The sequence below is a fragment of the Diceros bicornis genome, chromosome 26 (assembly GCF_020826845.1).
Source record: "Diceros bicornis minor isolate mBicDic1 chromosome 26, mDicBic1.mat.cur, whole genome shotgun sequence".
Lineage (NCBI taxonomy): Eukaryota > Metazoa > Chordata > Mammalia > Perissodactyla > Rhinocerotidae > Diceros > Diceros bicornis.
In genome coordinates, this window is record NC_080765.1 from 19,119,096 (window position 1) to 19,137,449 (window position 18,354).

The window sequence follows — 18,354 nt, forward strand, 5'->3', positions numbered from 1 at the left end:
AACTTCATCAAAGAAGATACATGGATGGCAAATAAGCAGATGAAAAGATGTTCAACCTCATTAGTCATTACAGACATGCAAATTAAATCTACGTGAGCTACCACTACATACCTATTGAAATGGCTAAAACATACCCCATATCCATATGACTGTGGAGGAACTGGAACTCTCATATGCTAGTAATAGAAATGTAAAATGGTACAAACACTTTTTGGAAAGGATTTTGGCAATTTCCTTGATAGTTAACATATACCTTCCTTACAATCCAGCCATTCAATTTCTAGGTACTTTCCCAAGAGAAAAAAAAGCATATGTTCATACAAAGATTTATATGTGAATGTTTATAAAAGCTTCGTTTGTAATAGCCCCAAACTGGAAACAACCCAAATATCCATTAGCAAGTGAAAAGAAACACAAACGGTGTGATATCCATACAACGGCATACTATTCAGCAATCAAAAGGAATGACAATTGATACATACAAAAACATGGATAGATCTCAAAATAAATATGCTGAGTAAAAGAAGCCAGACAAAGAAGAGTACATACCATATGATTTTATTTATATAAAACTCTATAGAATGCAAACGAATATTTAGTGACGGCAAGCAGACAGGGATTGCCTGGGAGGGAGGAGCAGGAGAGTTTATAAAGAGACACAAGGACATTTTGGGGGGTGATGGATATGTCCAGTATCTTGCCCAGCAGGCTGCCCCTCAAGCTCTCAAAGTGGAGGGAGCGGCAGCCCTGCTCAGGAAACCTGAACTCCTGGTTTCCTTAGATAGAGACTGATGAGCAGAATGGGCCAGGAATCCCAGAGAATTTGTCATATGGGCAATGGTGGAAGCTGTTGGTGTGTGGTCTGGAGAAGAGGGGAGACAGGAACCTCAGTGAGCAGTTTTAACCGACTCTACTTCCCAAGGTGAGAACCAAGACCAGGGGATGAGAACTACTGGGGAAGATTTGTTCCCACTCAACTACCAGACTGTCTTGTTAGTGATTTCATCTCTGTAGAGGTGTGCTCCTTTCAGTGGTGGTAAGGTTTTTATCACTAGAGGCATTCCATTCTGGACAGGACAACACCAGGTCAGGATTCTGTAGAAATAATCAAAGCACTGGCTGGGAGTTAGGTTTCAGGACTTCAAGTGTCCCTTTAAATCTTCAATTTTCTACTTAAAATACCCATGCATTTTGTGTGCTGTGGTTACCAGGCAGGTTCATATTGCCTTTACATTGGGAAGATTCCATAGGAAAGACTTGAAAGAAACACACACACGCACACACACCCTGACGTTAAAAAGCCTCAACCTCAAATATTCAGTTGGCTGAATATCTCATTTCCAAACCATTTCAGAAAACTGGGACGTTATTAACCCTCATCACACCGCCTTCTATTAGAAGTCTGGAAAGTTATTCTGGCGGAGACCCAGGAGCCTGAGGAGCCGATGATAGGAGTTGCTACCCCTACGTCAGGAAGAAGTACAGCAGAGGCTCTTTCCAAAGCTGTAACGGAACCAAGTAAATCAGCATCCCGATGTCCAGCCCAGCCCACTGTTCCACACGGAAGGGAAACAAGAACATTCACTCAGACTCATAAAATAGAACCACACTGCCCATCTCAGGATGGTCAAGTATGGTCATGACTGCTATGGCTCTTGAATGACGCCTTCTTGTAGGCGTCTCCCTCTAGGAAAACAGACAAAAGGAAACTGCTAGAAATTGATCATAAACAGGAATACAATTCTCTTAGTATTCCTCAGAAATAACTCAATGTCTTCCAATTGATTTACGGAATCCATCTATCTGTGACACAATAGGAAAGGCTCTCTCTCAAGGGAGCACTTTGGTTTTCGTGGTATAAGGAGAGGACAGAGGCCAAATCCCCCATCGATGTTCTCACATTTTGTTCTGTGACAATGACGAGATGATCACATTCACATGGCTGTTGGGAATCAAAGTAGAAAAACATCAAATAATTCTAGCGCATTTTATTCTATCTAATTTCCATTTGTACCTGAAAGAAAATGAACGTCTTAACAGCCCGGGAGAGCGAAACTGTCAGATGCAGTTGCCAGGATCAGAGAGGGAAACAAGTGGGCTCTCTGAGTCGAGAAGGGCTTCAGGGCAGCAAGCTGGCTTACCACGGGGGAGGCTGCTCTGGATTGTTCCACTAGAGCCTCTGTGTCCCAACTTCCTGGGGCCCCCAAAGCTCACGAGGAAGATCAGCCCTGCCTGCTCCAATAGGGCACTCCCCGCTGCCCACCTCCCGCCCACCTTCTTCTGGGTTCTTTTTCCAACCCTCCCTTCCTGCTCCAGCTGCTAGTGAGAGTCCGGCTGACAGTGGGTGACCTGAGACCACACAGTTGAGGCCTCTGCACCCCTGTCCCGGGCTGTGTCCAACCTCTGCCCGCCCAGATGTGAGCCCGTCTTCCCCACGCCCTTTCAGGCTTCTGGCATTACCTCACCTGCCCACTCCTTGGGGCCAGCCTTGAGTTTACTTTTGGCTTTCCTCCTGTGATGGTTAATTTTTTGTGTCAACTTGACTGGCCGTGGAGTGCCCAGATTAAACATTATTTCTGGGTGTGTCTGTGAGGGTGTTTCCGGGAGAGATTAGCATTTGAATGGGCAGCCTCGGTAAAGCAGATGGCCCTCCCGCATGTGGGTGGGCACCATCCAGTCCGTTGAGGGACTGAACAGAACAAAGGTTGGAGGAAGGAAGAATTCACCCCTTTTTTTCCCTGCCTCACTCATTTCATTTTCTCCTGCCCTTGGACTGGGATTTACACTGTTGACTCCCCTGGTTCCCAGGCCTTCAGACTTGGACTGAATTACACCACCGGCTTTCCTGGGGGTCCAGCTGACAGACGGCAGATCTGTCTCAGCCCCTATAATTGCCTGAGCCAGTTCCTCTTTATATACACAATCTTCTGCAGGGATACGATGTATGTCACGTCCGCTCACAGGCCACTGGCCAAAGTAAGTCGAATAGCCAAGCCTGAAGCCAGGGGGTCAGGAAAGAAGCCTACCCATCCCATTCGGGGGGGGAACCAGGGAGGGCCCTGAAGTGATGGGCGCTTAGGTCCGTATCAGGACAAAAACATCAAAAATGCTAAAATATTTTGAATCCACTGTAAGAAAACTGCGATACAGATGTTATGACTCATTCAGAAATGTTCTCATTGTAGATTGGTATCCCTGAAAAGGATAAATTGGTCCTGCTCAAACTCAGAAAACCATTTAGGGCCTTTCAAAACCAAAAGAGGTGCCAAGGCATTTTGAAAGAGGCCATTAGTAATAGACGTGGCAAGTTACCCCTGACTTATTAAAAAAGAGAATGATTTTATAAATGAGTCTATTAGAAAGTATTCATGAGATATTAGAGCTCTGAGAACTGGTTGAACAGGAGGGAAGGGAAGATAATTAGGGCAGTTAGAAATCTGTTATTTTGTGAGCTTGCCAAAGGAAATAATTCCCACGTTCATTCTTCGGCAGAGTTATGACGGCTTCATAAGGGGCCTGCGTGGAGCTGGGCACTGCCGGGAGGAAGTGACGAGTGCGCCGACCCCCGATCGGGAGCTCACTTCCGAGTGCGGGAGGGGAGGCAAACATTTAAACCAATAAAATGCAACCCCACGTGCAATGGACAATTCTAGAAGTGTGTACAAAGAAAGGCGCAGTTCCCTCCAGTGGGGGCACGGAGGGCCTCTGAGGGGCCGTGATATCTCAGCCGTGAATTGAAAGTGAACAGACGAGCAAGAAGAGGGGGAAGCTAGGAGGGTGTGCCAGGTGAAGGGAAGAGCAAGTGCAAAGACAGGGAATGTACGAGTGCGAGGTGCATTTGAGGGCAGGGCTGCCGTGGCTGTGCAGCACACACACACGAATTAGGAAAGACACCACCTTTATATAGTTTAAAAAATCAGTTAGGAATATTATTGTGTGCTCTCCTAAGAGCGAGCCTGTGAAGGTTTATGTGGGAGGGCAGTTTTGATGAGAAGGCCTCTGTGCTCTCCTGTAAGCTAGTGTATGTCCGTGACGTGAACCTCCTTACATGCAGCTCCCTTGTTTAGTTCACAACCTGAACAGCTGTACATGCAGTGCCTTGTTGGCAGGATTCTAAGCATCTGATATCGTTAGAACATAAAGTATAATCCTGATGAAGGGAAGAGGAAGCAGTGGTGGGAGATGTAGTTAGAAAGGTGGGTAGAGCCAAATTGTGAAGGGCCTTACATGCCTGCCGACAGTTGGCAATGGAGAGCCGGAGAAAAAGAGATTTCCAGGCAGCACGTTCAGAAGCTCACCCTGGCTGCAGGGAGGATGTGGGAGGCTGAGTACGGAGCCCCAGATCTCCAGGTCCTAATCCTTGGAACCTGTGAATGTTACCTTACATGGCAAGGGACTTTGCAGACGTGATTGAGTTAGGGATCTTAAGATGGGGAGATTATCCTGGATCATCTGGGTGGGCCCAAAGAAATCACCGGTGGGAGGCAGAGGGTGATTAAACCACAGAAAGGAAGAAGGTGACAGCAGCCAGAACCTGGACCGAAAGATTCCAGGTAGAGTGTGAACCACAGAGCTGCCAGAGAAAATACTAGAACTTGTATTTTTATGGCATCCTTTTAAACGTCTATTTTGGTGAATGTTTTCTAACATACTAGTAAAGGTTTATGTATATAATGTATAAATTCACACTCATGTCCTAGGAGTGTCTGCTCGAATTTTTGTTTCCGGTAGGAGTGTGTGATCAGTAAGTGTGGACATCCCTGGCGCAGAGGCAGGGAGGGCAGTGGGGGGCCTCGCAGAGGCCCAGCAGGAGGTGAGGAGGGCTTGACCGAGGCGGTGGCAGCAGTCGAGGGACGAGTGGCGCTCCACGAGAAGGCCTGCGACTGTGAGCGACGGCAGAGCAGAGCAACCGAGGATGCCCGCGGGGTCCTGACCTGTCGACGAGGGGGGTCGAGGTGGGTACCGTCCAGCAAGGCTGGGGAGCAGACCCGCTGAGTGCGAGGAGCCGGGGGGCGGCCAAGGCAGTCAGATAAAGGGGCTGGTGGTTCAGAGGAGGAGCCCGGGCTGGGGCCACCCATTTGAGAGTGATGAAGCCCTGAGTGGGCCGGGGAGGGAAGCTGGGGTCACAGTGTGCAGGGTGGAGAGAAAGGGAGAGAGCGGCAGAGAAGGCCGAGAAGTGCCTCCCCGGGCCGGAGGAGCAGGCGAGGGCTGAGGGACAGCAGGGAGGGGACGTGAGAGCGCGTGGTCCTGGTGGCAAAGGCTCCGGGAATCAGGACGCGTGAAGGAGCTGCTGCTGGATCTGCGGTTGGGCCGGTCCCTGGGGACTTGGTTGGGCAGATGCGGGGTCGTGGCTGCGCTCAGCAGGGAACCAATTGCGGTGAGGAAGGGGGTTTCTTCACCTGGCCTGACTTTTTATTCGTCAGAGTGGGAAAGGCGAAGCTCTCTCTTAGAGAAACATTTCCAGTTATTTGCAGGAAACCCGACGCGGTGAGCGACTGGGTCCGGGCTCATGAATGTGAGAGCTTTATTTGAGAGCTTTTTCGCAATAGACAGAGGGGCCAGGGGACCCGACACCCCGGCCAGGGGCTCCCGGCACAGGCGCAGCCACGCCCGTCTCTCCACCCCCACGGGGCCGGACACCTGCTGTGGGGGTCCCAGCAGGCGGGGAAGTGGTCGTTAATGAGATAAAATCTTTAAGCATCATAAACACACACTTTTTCTTTTTTGGTGTGTTTGTGTGAGGCAGTGACTTTTTTGGTACTTCCTTATTTTCCAATAAAATTAAATAAACACGCATTAGCTTTAGTAAACAGAACACAGTAAAATGAGTGTGCCGGGATGAGGGGTTGATACGGTTTCCCTTGGTTTTTATTGAAATGAGTTTTAGTCCTTCCCTTCACCCCCTGCCCTGCTGCAAACAGCACTGCTATTCCGCCCCCCACAGCAGTCTTCGCCGTGTGATGAATTACATCAGCACCCCCTCCCGGAGAGATGGGCTGACCCCTTTGGAGGGGGTGCTGGGAAGAGCGGGACAGGATGCAGTGGCAGAAGAAATGACCAGTGTGAGATTCTGAGTCGTGGATTGTCACAATTAGAAGGCAGACAGAGTGTGTTGCTGTTGCTGCGTTTGCTGCCTGTTCCCCGGGAAAAAGCTTTGGGAATTAAAATAACGGGCTTTTAAAACAGGAGCGGGGTAGGCTCTTCGTCATGGCCTGTACCCTGCGCATTAGCTGCCCACAGACCCAGACAGCCCTGCGGCCGACTGGTCCTAGTGAAGCCAGATTGAAATGTCACCCTCAGCAGCCCCCTGGGCAAAGGAACAAGGAGTCCAACAGGAGGGGACCCTCATGAGTCGTGGGAACAGGCTAAGAAAGGAGTCCCAGGAACCCTGCCATCGAGGCTTAGGGAATCGGGTCGGCCTGTTGAGGAGTGCAGCTTTGTGATTACACAGTAAATCGCTCGCGGACAAACCCCAACTCTAGAGCACCCTCCCGTGAGAGAAGGGCCCTGCTGAGACAAGGGCTTCGCGGGGCCGGGGGAGGCTTGGGAAGAGGGGAGACTGGCGGGAGGAAGGGGAATCGCCTGCTCTGGAAACCAGACTCCAAGACACGGCGACGCCCGGCGGGGTCAGCAGCATCAGCCTTCTCCATCGGCAAGGCCCCGGCCCGGCCCCGCTCATCCGGAGACCCGCACCGCATACTCGGGCAAGCGGAGAAGGGGAAGGAGGGGAAGGCCGAGTGGGGGGAGCCAAACCTTCCTGCCTTTTAGGTCCGTGTGCAAGTCTCCACCCAACAATCCGAGTCTTTTTATAGGCCTTGTGGATGGTCTTGCCAGCCCAGCTTTCCTCGAAGGAGTTACGTCGGGTTCCCAGCTCCCTGACCCACCTCCTCTCTGCCGCCCAATGGACTCCTCTCCCCGCCCAGGGTGTTGAGAGCTGCATCGAATCCCAACGCTGAGCTGCCCCTCCCCACTCTGTGCATTTCACTCCTTCACTGCATCTTCTGTAAGGCATGACTCGGCAGGGAAAGAGGAAGGCACTGTCTTCTCGCTGGTCCAAAAAGTCCTTGGGTGTCCCCTCCCCAGTGGCCATCTAGGGTGGTAGCTACACCTGCCCATCTTCCGCTAACACAGCCCTGATTTTGCTCAGGTGCCAGCTGGAGTTCCTTTGTGTGCGGGGAAGGCAGTCCTGGTCCCTGGCCTGCTGCTGGGCATGTGAAAGGCGGCTCTGGCCAGGGAGACATACAGGGAAGTCTGCTTAGAAGCTTCTGGGAAAGGCACTCTCTCCCTGAAAAAGGGCAAGGGCCGAGCAAGCATCAAGTCTTTGGCTGCCCTGGCCCTCCTGCCTTTGAACGTGGTTGTCAGGCCTGGAGCTATGGTGATCGTATTGTAAGGACAGGAAAATGGAAGGATAGATAGACTTTGGGTCTTTGTTGACATTGCTGAGCCCCCAAAGCAAATGCAGGACACCCACGTCCAGACGCCTTACCATGTGAGATGATTAAATGTCTGTTGTGCTTAAGCCACTGTTGACGTGGGATTGTTACCTGCAGTCAAATGCACAATGTCGGACCTCTGTGGTCTCCTCCATCCATGTCGACCCATCAGTGATGTCTACGCTCACCACCTCTAGTTCACATGCTCCCCGGGTACCCAGCTCTACCTGCGCCTCTGGGATCAGCCGTAAGAGCAGGTGGTGGCAGATCTCAGGACTCAGAATGGAATATGGGGTAACCCTGCCTCAAGGCCAGGCCAGCTGAGACTGTGGGCAATGGCAGCAGCCTGGAGACCTGGGGTTCCAAACAGAAACTTAATGCGAGGCTGCCATGGTGGCCCCAAGGACATCCCGGCCCAAGGTCCCAGTTAATTTCCTGAATCCTCACAGCAAGGCAGAAACAAGAGCTGGCCCAGGAAGGGGGAGGATTTAGGCCTTTCCTTATGGCGCCAGCCAGGGACCCCAAAGGCCCCCCTAAGCTGCACAGGGGAAGGAATGCTGTAGAAGTAGCAGCAGCCCCGTGGCTGGCCTGGAGTTGCTCCTGGAGCAGACACTGCGATATGTTGTCATTCGAAGGGAATCAGAAGCCCACCCACCCCTAAGAAGCGCCTCAGACATCTGAAGTGTCAGCACTAACAGTGACTTCTTGGTAGTAAGCAGTGTCCTCTTTCTTGTTCCCTGTAAACTCGAAGTCCCCACATACAAGCAGTGCAATGAGTGCTCCTTTCTCTGGGAGATTTGGGTGGAACAGAAGTCACCAGAAAGCCGAAGGGAAATGACAGAGTCTGCAAACCTTTTCTGTAAATACTAAATAATTTAGGCATCAAAGGGCCATATGGTCTCTGTCACAACTGTTCACCTTCTGCCACTGTAGCGTGAAAACAGCCGCAGACAATATGTAAATGGCTGGGTGTGGCAGCGTTCTAATAAATCTTTCCTTACGGACACGGAAATTTGAATTTCATATAATTTCACATGTCATGAAATATTACTCCTGATTTTTTTTCAACCACTTAAAAATGTAAAACCCATTCTTAGCTCACAGCTGTACAAAAATAGGTCGCAGGCTGGATTTGGCTCCTGGGCTGCAGTTTGCCAACCCCTGGGGTAGAGCGCTCAGGAGGAGAAAACGTACAGCCGAGCAGCCACTTATCTGATTATGGGAAAATCGTGTTGATGAAGGCTGGGAGAAACCTCAGCTGGTGGGCAGTCTGGGGAAGGGAGCTCTTGGGCCCAATGTGGTGGTAAAATGTTGCTGCTTTTGCCTGTGCCTCTGTGCTCTGGCCCACGGGTCAGCAAGTTACCCGGCTCCCGCGGGCAGGCAGACCCCCAAACACAGGGGTGAGGGCAGGGGCATCCCCCAAGGGGGGGTGTCATTGGGGCTGAACAAAGAATAAATGCCCCACACAGCAGCCACGCCACTCACTGCGGTTCTGAAGGACTTCGGTCCTCCCGACTGGAGAATCCCCGAGTGGAATGAGCGTGAATCTCTGCCACTCTAAGACGAGCCAAAGGGGCCGTGCAGCTCAGCCTTGAGAAGAGGCGGAGGTCCTTCAGAGCCAGGGTGCTGACGGAGGCGGCAGAACTAAGAAGGGGTGGTGGTGGTCGGCTTTTGCAGAGCTCTGGACCTGCCCTTGCTGCTCCTTGGCCAGAAATGGCGTTTTCTTGCCTTCTTCATCTGGTAAACTCCTATTTTTCCTTCAACACACAGCTCAAATGTCACCTCTTCCGTGAAGCTCTCAATTCTCCACGACCAAGCTAGTTTCTCAGTCCTGCTCCCAGGTTTCAAGAGTACTCTGCATTTACCTCACTGAATTTCACTCTCTGGCTCATGGGTACTGCTGCTTTCCTGGGCAGGGAAGGAACCAAGTCTTACGACATGAAGGTCCTCTTCTAGCTCCCAGGGCAAGAACCTGGCCCTCAACAGGTGCTCCCTACCTGTTTCACAGGTAGATGAATTACATAGGCAAGAATATACCCTCTGTGGCAGGTGGAGTTGTTGTCCACTTTCTTCTCTCCTAATACAACCCACCTGCCATGACAGAAACTGAAAATGCCAGAAACTTGCACTCTCGGCCTCCCTTGCAACTAGGGGTTGCCAAGTGACCCACTTATGGTTAGTAAGACTTAAAGAGATGTCTCCAAGGGGCTTTTTTCCCCTTTCGATAAAAAGAGCAACTCGAGAGAGGAGGGCTCTCTTCCTTGTCCTTTTCCTTCCTGTCTTTGAACACTACTGTGAGAGAATGTGATGGCTGGAGCTGTGGCAGCCATCTTGAGACCTTGGGGCAACAGCCTGAAGACAAGAACCAGTATGTTCAAAATGATGCAGTAGAAAGATTGGAATAAGCCTGGGTCTTTGATTATTCATCCCTAGATCCAACCTGGAAATCGCCTACTTCCAGATTGCTCATATGAGACAATAAAAATGCCTATTGTTTAAAACCACTTTTAGTGGGTAATTCTGTTACTAGCAGCAGAGAGCATGCTAACTGCTACATGCTTTCACGCCCATAACAGCAATTAGGGACCCTACAGAATAAACAAACCTCTTTTCCTGTCTAGCACCAGTTTAGCAAAATGAAAAGACAAAACCACCTCAAACTTATTTTCATTTAAAATTATGAAAATATTATCCATGTTTTGTTTTCAAATTAAGTACACCAAAGTGAGTAATAATGTTCTGTGGCTTAAGCATAAACCCAGAGGTCAGAACTCCTGGGTCGGCACCTGAGCTTGTGCAGTCTTGCTCGTCTCCTTTGGGGAGCATCACACCCCTCCCCAAGGCTCCAGGCCTGAAGACCAGGGCAACGTGAATAAGGATGCTCTGCCACCAGGGTAATCTCTCACTCGATCCGATCCTCACATGCTATGAATTATGCAAATATGTTGAAAAGCTCTGTGCTAAGTTGCCTTAGGTGAAAAACATCTAGGCAAATGTGTCCTTTACCAGCAAGCCAATAGAAGAATCTGAATGAGCTGAATCACAAACTCAAAAGTTTGAGTTGACAAACTGAGCAGGAGCTGGTCGGGGCATGGAGGGCAGACGGGAATCCAGACGGAAGCGAAGCACGAGCTGGCCCGCAGGAGTGGAGAGGAGAGTGTGTAGGAGAGCAGGGGTGAGAGTCAGGCTCTCACGTCAGCCTGAGGAGTTGGACTTGTCTTGGGCTTAAAGGAGAGATGGAAGGGTTTAGGTGGACGGGACATGGGTCAAATGTGCATTCTAGAACTGTCTCTCTGGCAGCCTGTCTGGCAGCTGGACAGAGGAGGGAGACAGAGTTTGGGGTCAGGCACAGAGTTAAGTTCTGACCAGTGCCTGCCGTTTAGACCCCGAGTCTGGAGGGTGTAGGCATGCACAGTGCCTGGTATACAGGAAGGGCTCAATAAATGGTCACCGTTACTGTTTCTATGCTGTGTGTCCCCCAGCACGGTCTGCAGACTGATGGCTACAGAGCACATCAACCAGGGGAACCCTGCAGCTGCTGGGATTCTATCAGCCACCAACACCCCAACCCAACAATACAGCACACACTTGCCCACAACCTGCGACTGTGGCCCTTCAGCTGCGCCCTCCCCTGCCCGCACATCTTCCCGTCTCCCACCTCCACATACATCTTCCCCGTCTCTCCCTTCCACGCACATCTTCCCGTCTCCCACCTCCACCGTCTACCTGATTCAGGAGGGCCTTGCTTGTCAGGCTGAACCCCAGCTCCAGGTCCACACTGGGGGCCGGAAGCTGACTGTTAGAGAAGCACCGACTTCTGGTCCCCTGGGAGGGGCCGGCTCAGAGACAAGTCAGAGGAACCCGAGTCCCTGGTAAGAAACGTCCTGGGTGCCCTGGGGCCCTTCACCAGGACTCCCTGTTCTGTGTGCAGCAAGTGGCAAGAGTTCCAAGAGCACCCCGTGGCCCTGCAGCCATCACAGTGGGACTGCAGCCCTCCTGCTAAACCCAGATGTGCCGAACACCCTCAGTGCGCGCTCAGGCGGCCCTTTTAACGGTCTGGGCTTGTCCCCTGTTGGCATGCTTTCAGGAAGCCGTTTCTGCCCCGCTGCTCGCTGCGCGGGAGGCAACTGGACTGTCGTGACGCTCCTGGGCCCTCCTCTCCATGCCCTCACTTACCCCTGGGTGGCAGCAGCTAATACAACGAGACAGGCGTTTCCTAATCCCTTCCAGAGCTGGGGTCACGTGTTGGGGGACAGCCCAGGCCCCCTGACTGCCCAAGTGACAGGCACAACAGGGGACCTGCAGGCTCCTCCTTGCAGGAGAGGGGAGGGGAGGGACTAGCTGTTGAAAAAACATTTCGATTTTTCAACAGTCCAAGTTACTTTATCCAACTTCTCCTCAGCCAATCATCAGAGAATAAATTTCTAACAGTCCTCGGTGAGAGCCAGTTAATTAGCTACACCATTAATTAGCTTCCTCAACGAGGAAGGCGAAGGCATTATCACTGGCTCACAGCGTCTTGATAAGAATTTGCAAAAACTAGAGAAGGAACTGCAGATGTTCGCCTGTTCAGATCTTCTGCAAATACACGCTCTTTTCTCAGCCAGAAGTGGGCAGTTCCCCTCACAATTAGTTGCAAACACACTCGCCTTATATTGAAGTCTGTCTGTGGCCACCATAGTATTTCTCTTTTTCTAACATCTAGGCCAGAATTCCTGAAATCAGTGAGTAGAAATCTGGACGCACTGGGGTTTCTTCCAAACAAGAGGGTCTTTTTCCTCCAGAAAATGCCCTGTACCAAACAGCTTCAAAGCCTAGTCATAAAGGAACGTGCTTTATCATAGTAAATGAAAAGGAATGGGTAAAGGACAAGAGCACTGAGCAGGCTAGTGGCCAACCAGCTCAGTCACTGCCAAGCTGCATTAAATCAACGGTGCCCCAGGAAGAGTTCATCAATTTGTATTTAAACAAAGAGTGAGAAAAACAACCCAGCACCCTGAAAAAACAACAAAAAAGATTAAATCATCTTTCAGCTGACAAAATATGCTGTTTGAATATATTTAACTCCAACCATAGGCTGAATTCCAATTTCAGGATCTTATTTAAGGAAAAAGCTTAGAGGCTTACTCCACAAAGTAGAAAACACATTTCCTCATACCTTTTATTGTGTTATTCTCATTAAAATAATACACATTCAGTCATATGTTTCTTCATACACGTGATTTTTACATAATTAAGATAACTGATTTCATATTCTATGTTTTTAAACTTAGCGTTATATCATAAACCTCTCTGTCATTAAAAATCCTTCGGGGAGGCTGGCCCAGTGGCGTAGTGGTTAAGTTTGCACGCTCCGCTTTGGCGGCCTGGGGTTCTCCGGTTTGGATCATGGGTGTGGACCTACACACTGCTTATCAAGCCATGCTGTGGCGGCGTCCCACATATGAAGTAGAGGAAGATGGGCACAGATGTCAGCCCAAGGCCAATCTTCCTCAGCAAAAAGAGGAGGACTGGCAACAGATGTTAGCTCAGGGCCAGTCTTCCTTACACACACACAAAAAAATCCTTCAGGGGCCACCCGCATGGCGTAGTGGTTAAGTTCAGCACTCTCTGCCTCAGCGGCCCAGGTTTTCGGGTTCAGATCCCGGGTGCAGAACTACACCACTCATCAAGCCATGTTGTGGTGGCAACCCACATACAAAATGGAGGAAGACTGGCACAGATGTTAGCTTGGGGGCTAATCTTCCTCAAGCGAAAAACAAGGAAGATTGGCAACAGATCTTAGCTCAGAGCGAACCTTCCTCACCAAAAAAAAAAAAAAAAAAAATCCTTCTGTAACTTTCACCAGTGCCAACGCTCCACTGAAAGTGTTGATCAGATCCTTGATCCCCATCAAAAGGACACTTCCTGTCATCTTCCGTGGGTTCACTTCTCACTGGCCTCTGGCACTGCTGGCCAGTCTTTTCTTGATCTGCCCTCCTCCCTGGGTTTCTGTGACTCCAAAGGACTGGTTTACCTCCTGTCTGTCCTGTTAAAGATGTCAAGGGACTTCTCCTTTTTCTGCTCTGCCACTACCTGCTGGAGCTCCTCGAGGTGGGAATTCTCTTCTCACTTTATGTTCTCTCCTTAGGTGACCTCAGCCCTCCTTGAGGCTTCAATTATAACTTACAGTGATGATTCACACATGTCTTCCACCCCAGGCCTGTATGCCCGACCTCTGTCTCAACCTTCCCCTTGGAAGTCAAAGCCCACGTGTCTACAAATGAACTCTGGATCTCCCCCAAGCCTGGCCCTCTTCCAGTATTAGCCAACCTGGAGAATGGCACTATCATTCATCCTGTTCTCAAGCCAGAAACCCAGGAGTCATCGTGACATTCCATCCCCCTCCCCCCTAATCTAACCAATTTGTGGTCAAATCCATAAGTGTTTCCTTCTAAGGTCTCTTTCAAATCCTTCCACTGCTCTCATCCCAACAGGCAGGGTCAGCATGTAGGGGTATGCACTGCACAAATGCCACCACCTAGGCTGTTACCTCTTGCCTGCTCTACAAGAATATCTACCAACTCATCTCCTCCCCTTTAGGTCTCTCCAAGCAATTTTCCAACCCGAAGCTAGAGGGATCTTATTAAAATGCAAATCTAATCACGCTGTTCCTTTACATAATTGCTCTCAGGGCCTGGCCTGGCCTGCATCCCCTGAGTCATCACCACTGTGTTCTCCTGGTTTCTCTGCGTGGCCGGGCGCTTTCCTACATCTTCTGCAGCATCCTTCAGCCACTGCGGCCTTCCTACAGCTACTCAAATGTGCCATGACCCTCTCCCTACGTGGCCTTTGAACATCTCAGTCCTCTACCTGCAACGTTCTCCTTCCCGACCCCACCTCTGGAATCGGGCACCCTTCCGCCGACTAGGGAATCTCTCCAATTACACACTTACGTGGAGACTGTCCTATCCATAGCACTTATCATCACAGTGCATTTGATGTTTAACATTTATTTGTGTGAATCTTTGTCTTTGGTGAATGTCTGTCAGCATCACAATGGTAGGAATTATGTCTCTCTCTTTTTCTTTTACTTACGAATGAATCCCCGGCAAGGAGAACACAATCAGTGCTCAATAAATATTGGTTAAAGGAATGAATTACCTAGAAAATATGTAATATAATTTTGCCATTCTTTCAAGAAATATTAAATGCCTACTACATTTTACATTTAGGTTTCCTGGTTTTTGCTATTATAAAATGCTATCATAAACATCTTTAAACATAAAACAATTTTTTCTTCCAATCATTCAGTCATTTTTTAAAAATAAAGGCTCTTGATATACATTGCCTAACTGCTTTTGAAATACCTCTTTTCTACCTTAATATAATGATAAACTTTGCTAATTTGATGAAAAAAAACTTTAATTTGCATTTCTTTGCTGAAAGTGAAGGTTTTCATGTTTTGTAGCTATCTATATTTCCTCATTGATAAATGTCCTGTCATTTATTTAATCAGTCAAGTCTTAAAATTTTTTAAATTAAACTATGTGAGCTTTTAGAGTAAGGATTTGTCAATCATATTTCACGCAAATTATTTTTCCCAATTTTTGCCTTTTTAGTTTATGTGATGTTTGATATTATTAGATACTTAAACATATTCCACAAACAGCTTTTGACCTTTCCTTTATGAGTTCTTACATTGTTTTTATATTAACGAGTGGTTCTGAAAGTGTGGTCTCATAGCAGTATTTGCATAACCCAGGAACCTGTTAGAGATGTAAATTGTTCTCCAGTACACACCTGTAATATCAGAAACTCTAGGGTGGAGCCCAAAAATCTGTGTTAACAAGCCTTCCAGGCACTTCTGACATATGAAAAAGTTCAGAGCCACTGGTCAAGAAAGGCCTCTAACCTAAGGTTTCTTCTGAGATTTTCGTTTCATTTGACTCTTTTTGGTTTTTAGTATAAAGAACAGAATTAAGTTATTTTTTTCTTCCAAATCCCCATTGATTCATGATGCTTCCTTTATCCTATACTGTTTTTTATAAACATTCAGGTTTGCTTCTGTGGGTTTTTTTAAACAGCTTGAGATATATCTTACATACCATAAAATTCACCCATTTAAAGTGTGTAGAATAGTTTTTAGCATATTTGCAAGGTTGTGCATTCATAGCTGATTTTAGTTATTTGCACCTTCCTTTTTCCTTGGTGAGTCTAGCTAAAGTTTTGTCAATTTTGTTGATTTTTTCAAAGAACCCAACTTTTGGATTCACTAATTTTTTCTATTACTTTTCTTTCCTTTCTTTCATTTATTCTGCCCTAACATTTATTATTTTCTTCCTTTTGCTTGCTTTGCCTTTAGTTGTTCTTTTTCTAGTTTCTCAAGATGGAAGGTTAGGTCATTGATTTGAGATGTATCTTTTTTTTTTTTGTGAGGAAGATCAGCCCTGAGCTAACATCCATGCCAATCCTCCTCTTTTTGCTGAGGAAGACTGGCCCTGAGCTAACATCCATGCCCATCTTCCTCTACTTTATAAGGACGCCGACACAACATGGCCTGACAAGCACTGCGCTGGTGTGCGCCCGGGATCTGAACTCAGGCCGCCAGCAGCAGAGCGTGTGCACTTAACCACTAAGCCACAGGGCTGGCCTGAGATGTATGTTCTTTTTAATGTAGGCATTTACAGCTAAATTTCCCTCTAAGAGCTACAATAGCAGCATTCCCTAAGTTTTGGTATATTGTGTTTTCATTTTCATTCATCTCAAAGTCTTTTCTAATTTCTTTGTGATATCTACTTTGACCCAATGATTATTTAAGACGTTGGTTAACTTCTACATACTTGTAAATTTCCTGAATTTTCTTCTGCTGTTGATTTCTAATTTCATTCCATTGGTCACAGAACATACTTTGTATAATTTCAATCCTTTTTAACTTATTGAAACTTGTTTTATGGTTTATACTGAAGAACGTTCCATGTGCACTTGAGAATGATGTGTAGTTGGGTGGAGTGTTCTATAGAGGTCTGTGAGGTATAGTTGCTTTATAATGTTGCTCAAATTTATTTCCTTGTTGGTCTTCTTTATAGTTGTTCTATCCATTTTTGAAAGTGGGTTATGCAAGTCTCTGATTATTATTGAATTGTCCTTCTCCCTTCAAGTCTGTCACGTTTTGCTTCACATATTTTGGGACTCTGTTGTTAGTGCATATATGTTTATAATCATTACATCTTTCTACTAAGATATAATTATAACTTAATTATAATAATTATTATAATTTATCATTATAAAATGTCTCTCAATTTTGTCCCAAAAAATGTACCAATTTTTGGTTTTAAAGTCTATTTTTTTGACATTAGTATAGTCACTCCAGCTTTCTTTTGGTTACTGCTTCCATGGTATATCTTTTCCCATCCTTTTATTCTTTGACTCTTAAAGTGAGTCTCTTGTAGATAGCATATAATTGGATTTTAAAAAATATCCATCTCCGTCTTTTGATTGGGGTATTTAACCCATATATATATATATATATACTTACTCATATGGTAGGATATATGCCTGATATTTTTGCTTTGCTTTTTGAATGTCTTGTGTCTTTGTTGTTCTATTCCTCTATTACTGCCTTCTTTTGTGTTAAATAGATACTTTCTAGTGTACTTTTTCAATTCCCTTGTTGTTTCTTTGTGATATTGTGATTTATAATAAGAAATATATGTTTGCTCTTTGTCCCTGTTCCTGGCACAGAGCTCCTAACACCCTTAGAAATTCCTAAGTGATGAGTGGGAAAGGTCTTTTGCTATGTTAATGAGGTGACTTTTGGAAAGCCCCTAGGTAACCTAAGGATGAGGGCTGCCTGCCAGGGGAACCAACCGTGTGATCAGAGGACTGGAACGTTCAGTCCCATGCCCAGACCTCCAGGGAAGGGAGAGGGGCTGGAGTTTGAGCTCAATCACCAGTGGCCAATGATTTAATCAAGCATGCCTAGGTAATGAAGACCCCATAAAAACCCAAAAGGACGGGGTTTGGAGAGCTTCTGGGTTGGTAAACACGTGGAGGTGCTGTGAGTTTGGTGCTCTTGGAGAGGTCATGGGAGCTTCCAGCTTGCTCTTCATACCTTGCCCTATGCATCTCTCCCACATGGTTGTTCTTGAGTTATATCTTTTTATAAAATAAACCAGTAATCTAATAATTTTTTAGTTCTATGAGCTGCTCTAGCAAATTAATCAAACCCAAGGAAGGATTTAAAGGAACCTATAGCCGCTTGGTCAGAAGCACAGGTGAGACCCTGGACTTGTGATTGGCGTCTGAAGGGGGTTGGGAGCAGACTTGTGGGACTGAGCCCTTAACCTTGGGGATCTTACGCTGTCTCTGGGTGGACAGTGCCAGAACTGAACTGAATTGAATTGAATTATATGATACCCAGCTGCTGGTGGAGATTTGCTGGGTGTGAGGAAAAAACTCCATACAATTAAAATTGGGAGTAGAATCACAGTCTTTTACTATATTTTTTAAATTTATTCTGTCAGTGGCTGCTCTTGGAATTACAACTAACAACTTAAAACAATCTACTTTGGATTCATACCTATTTAATTTCAATACTGAGTAGTCAATAATTGCTCCAATATACCTTTGTTCCTCCAGACTCCTTAGTGCTATTATTGTCATACAAATTACATCTTTATACACTATAAGTCCATCAACACAGCTTCATAATTATTGCTTTCGGCAGTTAGAACCAATAGGAGAGTTACAAACAAAAATATGTTTATACATTTAAAATGTATATAGTTACTTTTACCAGTGCTTTTTATTTCTTCATGTGGCTTTGAGTTAGTGTCTAGTGGACTTTCATTAAAACCTGAAGGACTCCCTTTAGTATTCCTCATAGGGCAGGTCTGCTGGTGATGAATCCTCTTATTTTTTATCTGGAAATGTCTTAATT